At 39.0% G+C, this 11,151-nt stretch overlaps 1 long non-coding RNA gene across 2 annotated transcripts; it reads left to right on the forward strand.

Annotated features, from left to right (window-relative positions):
- The first annotated feature begins 274 nt into the window (after positions 1-274).
- Positions 275-10,900, forward strand: LOC109035684 (uncharacterized). Of its 2 annotated transcripts, XR_011899328.1 has the most exons (3): positions 288-986; positions 2,219-5,070; positions 10,597-10,900. It is a non-coding gene; the product is annotated as an uncharacterized lncRNA (long non-coding RNA). The 2 variants fall into 2 exon arrangements; XR_011899327.1 differs by lacking the exon at positions 10,597-10,900 and having other exon boundaries at positions 275-986; positions 2,219-5,335.
- The last annotated feature ends 251 nt before the right edge of the window (positions 10,901-11,151 follow it).

The following is an 11,151-nucleotide window of genomic DNA, read 5'->3' on the forward strand; positions in this document are numbered from 1 at the left end:
CGCGCTCCTTTACAGTCTCCGTCCACAGTCTCTAGCGGCAGATTGGAGACTGAGTCATAGAATAATAAGGCGTTAGCTTTATTATTCTATGACTGAGTTGATAAGCGCAAGCGCGCTTCTCACGGTGTTCATCCACCGTCTCTAGCGGTTGAACGAAAATGAGTCGGGAACGAGTCCAGGCGAGCGCATCTAGCCGCGTGTGTAGTGCGTTTGGAGTTGCGGAGAAATGCAGGAGTCTGGATGCGCGCGCCGCGCGTCCTTCAACAGGCAAGTTGTTGTTAGTTGTGATCAAGATCCATCCATATAGGTCAGTCATTCCCGAAACCCAAATGAGAATCTTCTGCGCATGACGTCAGCATTACTGCCGCGAAAACCAGAAATGTCGGAAACAATGCTTTTCTTATGGGAGAGAACAAATTTTTCTTAATGAATCATTTAAATTTCTTACTTTTAAATTCTTTGAAGCTTTCTGAGTGTCGAAAGGAACGTTTAAAAATTAGCGTCATGGGTTTCAATTCAGCTGAATTTGCGTTTTTATATTTTTAAATGATTTTTGAAGTCAGCGATGTAACAAGCCATCTAGTGGTATAGATTCGCGTGTAAAAATGGCTGATGCAGAGTAAACTGTAAAAATGAAAGAACACAAATTCGGCAAAATCGAAACCCTGAATGCTAATGTCTAAACGTTCTTTTCGACACACAGAAAGTTTCAAAGGATTTAAAAGTAAGAAATTTAAATGATTCATTAAGAAAAATTTGCTCTCTCCCATAAGAAAAGCATTGTTTCCGACTTTTCTGGTTTTCGCGGCAGTAATGCTGACGTCACGAGCCAATGGAAAGGGGCTTACCCCGAGCGGGGAAATCTGCGCAATGACTGACCTATGGATGGATCTTGGTTGTGATTCAGGATTCACTTGATCAGTTGTGATTTGAGTCGTGAGCGCTTACGGCGCTTATGGAATTGATTGTAAAGTCCACTTGTTAAAGTAAGTATTTTCCCCATGTATTTATTGCGTTTTCATTTCCTTTACCGGTGTTTAATTCTGCCGGACGTGCAAGAAACAAAGCCGAAGTATTTATCTCTTAGTTAGTTATTTCGCTGAGGGACGAAAGTTAGTTTTCCTTTTCAGAGCTAACCTCCCTACCACTTTGTACCATGCTCTGTTTGTTTGAATTCAACCAGGGCTGCCGATTCGTGAGTAATTACTCACATCGTGAGTAATTTGAGCACCGGTGAGTAAAACGTGAGTAATGAGTAATTGGTGAGTAATCCGACGATCCGTGAGTAATCGTGAGTAATGCAAAATCCATGGGTAATTCTCAGTAATTCTCCATTTTTGGCGCGATTTGTGTGAGTAATCGGTGAGTAAAATTTGGAACGGTGAGTAATCGGTGAGTGAAAACAATGTCAATGTGAGTAAAATCGGGAAATGGTGAGTAAAAAGTGAGTAAAATTGAGAACGGTGAGGAAAATCGCGATCAGTGAGTAGCAAGTGAGTAAATTTTAGATTGGTGAGTAGCGTGTGAGTAAAAAATTCGCGAAATGTGAGTCTGAGTATCGGCAGCCCTGAATTCAACATATTTCCTTGCGAAAGTGCAGGACAGCTGATCGCTGATCCTCTTCCTCAGTTGTCCTCCAGACGTTGAACTACTAATGCGGCAAGAACACAATTCAGCTTAATAAGCCAAAATTCTCGTGATTGTAGTCTATTCGAATCTTACTTGGCTAATGCAAGGTACCACTGGCTTATATCTTGTAGACTCGTGTAAGCACTCGAGCAGTGAGCTTGCTTATGAGTTGTCGACGTATATACTTAATCAATGAGTTTCAGACTGCATCTCACTTCTTCTCCGCTAGGTACTTTCATCTGTGCTCAGGGTTGGAATTGTCCTTGTCCATTGTAACCTATCTCGGATGAGATAAGCTGAACTCAATGAGTAATTGATTTTGGTTTCATCCGCTGGGTGGTCCTTGTGAGGTGTGGAGTATTTGTTCACAATAACATACCTCAAGGGGTTGCGGAGTCTCTCAGAAGTCAACGGAAATGAAATGGTGATTTTCACAGAACTTTTATGCGTTAGTTCTGAAGTATTCAATTTTTAAATGACAACAATCGCTGATTCGTTTAACAGAGTAAATGTATAAGAACTAAACATAAGTTGGGTTTATTAGGTGTGAAGCTAATGTGTAATGTCATTTTCTCCATCTATTTTTCAGTGGCCTCACTCCAGACGAGCATCTGCACTCAGATTTATTTCCAAGCGGCTAATATTCTATGATCTGATTGCCCATCCTGTATCTGAGCAATCATTGGTAGAGAGTTAGCAGCAAAATCAAATCACCTCAAAATTCATCATTTAGTGCTTCAAACAACATTGATATCAAAGAAGATTTAGTGTAGGCAACTTAAATAATCATAAACAGTGACTTTCAAAGTTTGATTTGTCCAGATATTAATTTTTTCAAACGAAGAAGAAAAGTGTACTTAAGTTCAGTGTTGGAAATGCCTAAATATCTGAATCAGTAGGTAAAACCAAACTGTTCTGAATTTAAGTTTTGAAGAAGAACTTTATATTTGGCGAGTCTTTTTTTATATAATTTCTTAACGCATACTCTTTCAACACAGAAGGACTTTGATAAACTGTAGAAAGCAGTTTCTTTTGATGCTCATCATGAAACATCATCTCAGCAAGTTTGATGCCCTCTCAAGTCTGAGTTACATATTTGTGCTGTATATTACCTGAAAATTTTGATTTTATGTAGTTCAAAGCCTTGAATATTTTCTGTCATACTTTTTAGTGATCTAGCTGTATTTGTCGGCATCATTTAAGTGGATCTGAATGTCATGATTTATCATTACAACTTATTAAGCTTAAATTAAAGACATTGTGTACCTCCATCCCCCCAAAACTGAGGGTCTCGCAGTCAAAATCTCACGATACTTTACGCCGGTGACTAATGAAGAGTTACTGGAGTAAGCGTGGAGTTATTCGGACTAGATGTGGCGCATCAATCAATACCTTGGTATACATTTTCTACATCAAACTTCATTCATCTTTGCAGGGTTCTCTATGGCAAACATGCTCCCTTTGTGCTACCAGCCACATGTGTCTTTCAGTGTCATTGATTATCCTAGGATGACCAATGACATGTGTCATCCATAATCGTAGGATGACCAATGACATGCGCCGTTTAATGTCATTCATCATCCTAGAATTCCTAACGACATGTTTTAGGATTTTCAATGACATGCATCCTTCGATGTCAGGATTTTCAACAATATATGGAGTTGAATGTCTTTCAATGTCTTTGTGAGGAATGAAGGATATATCCTCGGAACGACATCTGATGATAAAGTGGCAAAAGTTATATTTTCCTTGAGAAAGTGGTGAAGATTCATTGTCAGCTTCGATGAGATTTGATAGAAAGTATTTGCAGCATCCTATTCTGGACGTATGTTGAGGCTCCATCAAATACGGCTAAAGTAATTAATACTGTTCTTTTGTCCGCTTTCCAATTTTATCGATAATAATTCTTACATCTACTTAATAGTGCCGATTCCGAGGGGAGACTCTTATCAACAGGGTTGTAGAAGAATAATAAGTTATCAAAACCAATGTTTTAAGATATGGCTAGTCTCCAGAATTTCTTATTTTCATACAAATTATGCTTATTACTTGTGCAATGTGTTCCATAAATCAACTTTTTTAATTAATGAAAAAACTGAACTAGGTAATAAAATTTTCTCTTAAATCTCTAGTTTGCCCTAGAGAAAAGATCATCTTGTACATCATCAATGTACATCTTAAATTTAGAAACGAGTCTATTTGGAATGATATAATGATAATAAAATATCTTTGTTGGTATACATCTGAGTTTTTTTCTTTTCTTCTTTTTTTCTTGACTTTAAATGCTCTCCTTTGTTACATTGTTGAGAATAAATCTAGTTAGCCATAGGGGAAAGAATTATGAGAATTTTTGTTAAAGTTCCTGCAATCACATATAATTAGTATTTCAATATAAAAAGTTTTATTAGCGACATATCGAATTCATCCAAGAGGCAATTTGTCTCCTCGAAAAATAGATTTTCGAGGTAATATGGAAAATAACTCTGGTTAATAACTTTGACTTGGTGTTTTGTGTACCTACCGAAAACACTTTGATATAAGTACATTATAAGTATAGGTCTTTACTATAAGTTTTCTTTTAAAAAAATCAAGTTTTCTTTTGGGGTTACTTTTAAAAAAATCGGATCCACAGGAAGTACATCTACATCTCTAGAGTGCCTGATTTCTGAAATTTTGAAGCTAAAAAACTGAGGAATAAAGTGAAAAATATACAAGAAAAAATTTCATGGATTGTGAAATTTTTTCAAAGGTATTTTTGACATTTTATTTTTGAGCTTTTTAGCCTCAAAATTTAATTATATTCTCTTGAGATATAGATCTATTTCCTGAAGATCTGATGTTTTGTAAAAGAAATAAAAACCCCGAATAAATTTCATTATCAGTCAGAACTGCCGCTAGGAACGCGCTGCGTGACGCCGCGCGTGGGCCGCTTGCGTCAGCGCTACAAAGCCGCTCCGGATGCCGCGAGTAGCGGCGCCTGGACTCCGAGTCCGACGAGGGGTATCCACCTACAAACGCAAGGCGGATTAAGAATGGTGGTCGCATTTCGATTTTGGCTGCCATCTTGAAGCGTTGTGACGTCAGGAGGGTACGGGTTTTGCCGTGCAATCCGAGGTTGAGTCGGCCCCCCCCGGCCTCGGCCAGCCCATGTACCCGATGCACCCGATAACGTGTGACGTCCAGAGGGCACGAAATGCGACCACCATTCTTTATCCGCCTTGGTTCTTCTTCTTCGTCACGAAATCTGCGAGAGTGTCCTTTCTATAGGCGTAGCCTTATTATTCTATGGCTGGACGCTTGAACTATTCGAGTAGATTTAATGCACATTTGGATGAAAATAACTCGAATTTGCTGAATTTCAGTCGTTGGGCGATGACTGTTGACTTCCACATTCAGCTGCTAAATTCAGCGTCTGATTGCGGCAATACTCTCTCAATATAGGTGAGTCAAGACATTAGCTACGTTTATGCGAGGCTCGAAACCGGGGTTTCATGAAACCCGAGTTTGTAATGCAAGTTTCCTCCGTCGGGTTTATGCGGGCGCTGTAACCCGACTTTCGCGGGAAATCAAACTTTCCGATTTTGGCGCTGTTTATGCGCATATTTTCGATTGAACTTGAATTTCATGTTGGCGCCATTTTCACAAGCTATACTTCATTTTTCCACTATGAATTGATTCAATAAATTATTAGGTATTACTCTTTTAACCTGTGTATGTTCAATTTTTCCACAATATATAAGCGGAGGCTTCATCTTCACTAGAAAAGCCTTTACTGACTTTCTGAGCAACAGTTGGAAAAATGACAGTAGATGTTTCATCATTTCACGTTCATCTTTAAAATTGAATGAATACCTAATCTCAACAACCCTCCAAATCATGCTCGAGCTTATATTCTGAGTTCAGAAAAGTTGCCATAGGTAATTTTTAGTGATGTTAAAAATAATTATGGCAGGCGCAGAAATTCATCATGTTGTTGATTGAGCTTCTAATGATCTTACAATAGGTACTTAGATATAGGCATTGAAAGTGTAGGAGTGCTAATCCAGTAAAGCACCGCACCTTCACTCCATGCTGTTGTAAAGATTGTGTGTCTGCCATTATTGTAGTGAAACAAATAAAGAATCGGGATATACTTATGGGAATTCCTCCTTCACGATATGATCAAAATAAGCAGATATTGATAGGTCAACAATGTATCGCTGAAGCAGAAGCGTCTAAATCCTCTTGAGGCAATGGACGGTGACAATCTCAACAAACTGGTGACGCTTCACAAATTCTGAATTTCCACATTCCCAGAGACACGCGCTGAAATCCTGTTTCTCGCACCCCTCTTTCCGACTGCTCTCCGAGTCCATGAGCAAGACAGGAAGAAAATAGGCAAGCTACCTACCACTGTTTGCCTACCTATGTGTGTTTTCCTTAAACTTGATTTTCAAAGGTGACTCATGTACTTAAAGAGCAACTGACAAACAAGATTTCAGAACCTGCCATTGCATTTCACTAATCTAAGACACAAACCCAACCTTACCATTGATATTCTTTCGCTTAGACTGTATATTATTCTCCTACTGAGATTCGATATGAACTCAATTCAAAAATCCTTCTGAATTTAATAATTCAGTTAGATTGGAATCTGGAGCTCTCAGTCTATCTGTAAAGCGCATTTACTAACATTCACTGCTGTCACAAGATATTTTTGCACAGGCAGAGCCACTTTCCACAGTTGATGCATCTCTAACGCCAAAACTCAATTATGACAAGTGGTTCAACGACCAAAAATTGTTACACGCCTCAATAAAAACCTTATTCTTATCTCAAATTGAAAATCTTAGATCACAGAGCACTCACCGAAGAATCTCCTTCCTTCTGCATCAGTATGAGAAGAGTGACGATACTTTGGAGCAATAACTTTGAACTAGTTTCAATAAATGATGGCTTCAGAATTTGAGTCATCATTTACAAGAGATTGGATCAAAGAAATAAGTCAGCAGGTCACGGTTGTGGCTGGAGTCACACTTCCAGTAGGACAACCAGGAAATAGATACACGGATAACACACAAATTCAAGAGCTATGCAGCTCTGACTGGATCAGATTTTAGATTTAATCGGTAGATTGAAATGAAAAAATTCGGTGCACTACTTAAAGGGAAGCATGGTGCCTTATCTTGAAATCTTAGGCAAATCGTTTGGATACAGTAAAAAAGTTCTCCGCAGATGATGAACTGGTAGGTAAGGCTATTACTCAATTGTAGCCTGTAAAGCTCTTTGCTTGCTTTGCTTCTGTAGTCATAAAATGTTGATTAGAGTTGCAAGAATTATCTGGAAAAGCAGTAATAAGCCTGGATTCCATCTGACACTAAACACCTTCACTAGAAAATAACGTCCTACGTTTAGCTAAATAAGGATAAGTAAGCCACATATAACTGAAGGAATCACGTGAAAGTGCTTAAGCAACAATTATAGTAAAATTATGATTGTAAAAAATGTTGAATAATGACAAAATTAACGCTAAATCGTGGGATAAGCACCAGTTGTTTACGAACGTTATGATAATAAATCCGCCATATTGCCGATCGCGCACCTGAAAATCGCATTTGAAGTCGAATTTCAACTAATTTCAACCTCCGGTTCGTTTATGCGGAGTGCGAAAACCTAGTCTTTAGTGTAAAATAAGGTTTCAAACACAAATTTCGGAAACCTACATTTCGTTAGTTCCGTATCGTTTATGCCGTGATTTGAACCTTGGTTTCAAACTCAGGTTTCGATTGAAGTTAGGTTAAGAGGCTCGCATAAACATAGCTAATGCGAATCCATTTCTGATTGCATAGGCGGTTCTAGACCTTCATGCTTGGGGGTGCCCGAGGTGGAAAATGTCGGAGACCGGCCCCGAAGGGGACGGTCGCTCAGGAGAGGCCTAAGTTTCGGCCCTCAAGTTTTACGAGTATCCCTTTCCTACCCACCTTTCTCTTTTTCTCTCCTTCCTTTCTACTTAAATACCTATAAATTCAATGTAGAAAATTTTTAGCAAAACTTTACATCAAAACTACAATCTTACCATAAAAAATCAGTAGAATCTTTGTGAAAAACGGCTATCAATATTCATTCTGTTTAAAACATTTTCAATTAATTGCTGGGATTTTTTCTCAGTGTGAGTGAATACAGAATCTTTAAAAGCAGTAATTTCACAGTTCCAAGTACCGTACTTAATTTTCGCTTGGGGGTGCCCGGCATCCACCGGCACCCCCGTAGAACCGCCTATGTCTGATTGGTTAACCGGATTCGCATTTCGTACCCTCTGGACGTCACACGCAGAGATGGAAAATTTCATGAAATTTATTCGAGTGAAATTTCACGCGTGAAATTTCATGAAATTTCATGAAATTTCACGAAATTTCATGAAATTTATTGAAACTTTTGAGGATACATTCAAGAGGCCAAGAAACGCCTAGAAACGGTGATTCTCGATATTGAGATTTTTCAGCCCCCCCTGACCTAACCTAACCTCACCACCCACTCTTCCAGCAGCTCAGTTTTTTATCACGAAGATTTCGGTGTCATGTCAGATGTCACTTATGTAAGTCATGGGTCCTTAATTTTCGTAAGTAATGCATCATTGACACTTGAGTGCCTCCGCTCCACCACAAGAACAATTTCCTCCACGCATCGGCATGAAAATACTAGTTTTTTTATGAGGGGGGGGGGACTTTTATTTGAGAAACGTTGGAGAAATTGATGCTAAAAATTGTAATGCTAAAAAACGGCACTTTTAGTGGTATATTTCTGAACCAACTTATTGTCCTACATATTTTATAATCTTGTCCACGGCCACGCGATTTGCTGGGTACATGTCTGTTTACATTTGGTTTGGAGGTTAGGTTAGGGCTAACTTTCTCTAAAACCCCCCTTGTGCCCCCTCCTTTGGGTGTAGCATCTCATTAGTGGGCCATATTCTGCTGCATCAGCAGAAGGATCATCTGAGCCGTTTCCGAGGCTTAGTAACAATATTTCTTTGAAAAATCAACAAATTTCAATTTTTTTGAAATTTATTCGGGCCTTGTGAAATTTCATGAAATTTCACGTGAAATTTCATGAAATTTCAAAACGTGAAATTTCACTTTCCATCTCTGGTCACACGGTATCGGGTACATGGGCCGGTCGAGGCCGGGGGAGCCGACTCAATCTCGTAGTTAATTGCATCAGGTGCGTTGTTAAATTACTTTTGCTGCCCAACAAAAATGGCCGAATCTTAGCAGGATTGACGTCATCTCAACGATGACGTCAGCTCAACAGACGGGAGAAAATCGAGGTGTCGTTGTTAAATTCCCGTAGGATTCTGCAGATTTGGAGGTTAAGTTTTGTTGAAATTTAAGATTTTTAAGCAATTGCAAGTCAGTCTGGTGACGAACATGTGGCGAAGAAGTGCGAAAAAATGGCGGTTATGGATGTAAACAATAACATTACAACAATCCAGCAAACTCGGCAGCGGTCCACAGCAGCCGAGAACCTCGCTGAGCTGTTGGGCAGTTTGCTGAACAGCCATCTTGGAAAACGGGTAAATCCACCAGAATTTACCAACGCTTTCGTTGAGCTCAACGCTCAGCGGGTAATTTCCGTTGGGCAGTTGTGGACTTTAACAACGCATCTATCACGGCAAATGCCGTACCCTCCTGACGTCACAGTGCTTCAAGATGGCAGCCAAAATTGAAATGCGACCACCATTCATAAATCCGCCTTGAAGAAGGACAGGGACCTGGAGGAACGAGTAGCAAAGGTCGACATCGGCAATGGTCGATTCGTGGCGAACGGTCAGAGGTCGATTCGCGAACGGTCATACGTCGATGCCCGAACGCACCGAACCAATCGAACCTAGTTCACCATTGTGCATTTTATTTTACTTTTCATTTTATCGTTTGTTGCAAATGGAGCATTATGTATAGGCTGCTTGTCTTTGCCGTGGACGACACTAAAGACCTCTAAGTTTAAGTAGCTCTCTTAGCAGAACGAGAGCCACAATGGATCAGGAAATTCCATCAATGGTTGTAAATTAAACTAAATTTATGCTTTGTTTCTGACCCTTAAAGTAGATACCTAAGTAAACAGGTCTCGATTTTTAATTTGACCTCGACTGATGAGCAATAAAAGCCTAGCGTCACCATTAATGTCTTCCTTTTCTTCATCAGAGAAAGGCTATGTCCAATAATAGACTTAATTGAAAATGAACTTTGGAGAAACGTTCTCCTCTTAATTTTGCACCATGATTTGAAGAGAAAGGTCTTCAGGATTTTTCCATTCTGATACTTGGAGGGAATTTAAGTTTTTTTAATATCTTTTCTAATAAGACCCAGCTGGGGCGCTAAGTGGCTTTTTTTATTTATTTTTATCTTTTAATGTGATAAGACATACACATCAATGGTGAACCTAGAAAAATTTCCATTGTGCAAGGAATATGGATTGATAGCACCTCAGAATCGGTGCATTAAATGCAATTTTTCTTCATGTACTGATCCGTTATGCTTCAAAATAGTAAAAAATTTAAGAACATCTGAAATGATGCAACTGCAGATAGGATTGTGGTTAAGTGATGTCACCTTCATTATGCATCCCCTTAAAATGGAAGGATTTATAAAATGAACTTCAAATTTCTTCAATGAAAGTGAAAAACTCTTATGAAGTTGCGTGTAAAAATCAATGTCTCATTTCTGTGTTTTCAGAAACAAGTCGCGGTGAAAATGCCTAATTTTTTTTTTAATTTCATGGAAAATAAACTTGATTTTTCTCGTCTTTGAAAGTATCATGTCTTACCGCGATGTGCAAAAAGAATGCTCGATAGGTACCTATGTCATAACTTTTTCCATGTTTGAATTAAAATGTTCCGATTAGGACTAGTGTGAGAAGTTCCAGTTGTACTTCTTTGAGGCTGGGCCTCAAGTGTTTCATCCTCTAATCTTTTTGTGTTCGTGTTTTCAGCACCCTGTCTCTCTTTAGAAGGGAGCCGAGGCACCCTTCTATGACTCAGTCTTGTCACGTTACAGTATGAGGAACTGCGCAAAAGCAGATTGAAGCAAAGGAAACTGTGTCGGTAGTAAATTCTAGGTATCCTACATGAATGTATTTATTTCCAAGTAACTCCTGTGGGTAACAAAACGTTGGCTTCCACATCAAGAATAAAGTTGTCAAAGTAGAGGCTTGAAAGCAACTTACAATGAGGTAGATGTAAAGACCTGTGATATTAAAGCGTATTAAAGGTGATAAGGAACTTTACCATCGAAGAAATCTTCAGTCATGGCGACTATGACCATGGAGCAGAGACGTTTCCCTCGCTGTATAAGAAAATCTGCCATTAAAGTTTTTCAAGAACAAGAAAAGCTACAGTTTCATCTGCATTTTTCATCAACTTGGTTCTCAAGAAACCTTCAATGATCAGACGCAATGATATGCTCCTTTGGCGTGGTAGCGAGTGGAGATAATCTATGAACTGCTGAAAGACTAGGTACATTTTCCTCAAAAAGTGGATTTTTCCAC

This window comes from Bemisia tabaci, chromosome 2 (genome assembly GCF_918797505.1).
Source record: "Bemisia tabaci chromosome 2, PGI_BMITA_v3".
Lineage (NCBI taxonomy): Eukaryota > Metazoa > Arthropoda > Insecta > Hemiptera > Aleyrodidae > Bemisia > Bemisia tabaci.